The sequence below is a fragment of the Salvelinus sp. IW2-2015 genome, linkage group LG1, assembly GCF_002910315.2.
Source record: "Salvelinus sp. IW2-2015 linkage group LG1, ASM291031v2, whole genome shotgun sequence".
Classification (NCBI taxonomy): domain Eukaryota; kingdom Metazoa; phylum Chordata; class Actinopteri; order Salmoniformes; family Salmonidae; genus Salvelinus; species Salvelinus sp. IW2-2015.
Genome location: NC_036838.1, coordinates 39673063 through 39674108, shown reverse-complemented (window position 1 = coordinate 39674108; position 1046 = coordinate 39673063).

Here is a 1046-nt window from a genome sequence, read left to right as displayed (position 1 = left end):
AATCTCTATTGCACTCCACACTGCCCTTTCCCACCTGGACAAATGGAACACCTATGTGAGAATGCTATTCATTGACTACAGCTCAGCGTTCAACACCATAGTACCCTCCAAGCTCATCACTAAGCTAAGGAACCTGAGACTAAACACCTCCCTCTGCAACTGGATCCTGGACTTCCTGACGGGCCGCCCCCAGGTGGTGAGGGTAGGTAGCAACACATCTGCCACGCTGATCCTCAACACTGGAGCTCCCCAGGGGTGCGTGCTCAGTCCCCTCCTGTACTCCCTGTTYACCCACGACTGCATGGCCAGGCACGACTCCAACACCATCAGTTTGCAGACGACACAACAGTGGTAGGCTTGATCACCGACAATGACGAGACAGCCTATAGAGAGGAGGTCAGAGACCTGGCCGGGTGGTGCCAGAGTAACAACCTCTCCCTCAATGTAACTAAGACTAAGGAGAGGATTGTGGACAACAGGAAAAGGAGCACCGAACACGCCCCCATTCTCATCGACGGGGCTGTAGTGGAGCAGGTTGAGAGCTTCAAGATCCTTGGTGTCCACATCAACAACAAACTTGAGTGGTCCAATCACACCAAGACAGTCGTGAAGAGGGCACGACAAAGCCTATTCCCCTTCAGGAAACTAAAAAGATTTGGCATGGTTCCTGAGATCCTCAAAAGGTTCTACAGCTGCAACATCAAGAGCATCCTGACCGGTTGCATCACTGCCTGGTACGGCAATTGCTCGGCCTCTGACAGCAAGGAACTTCAGAGGGTAGTGCATATGGCCCAGCACATCACTGGGGCAAAGCTGCCTGCCATCCAGGACCTCTACACCAGGCGGTGTCAGAGGAAGGCCCTAAAAATTGTTAAAAGACCCCAGCCACCCCAGTCATAGACTGTTCTCTCTACTACTGCATGGCAAGCGGTACCGGAGTGCCAAGTCTAGGACAAAAAGGCTTCTCAACAGTTTTTACCCCCAAGCCATAAGACTCCTGAACAGGTAACCAAATGGTTACCCGGACTATTTGCATTGTGTGCCCC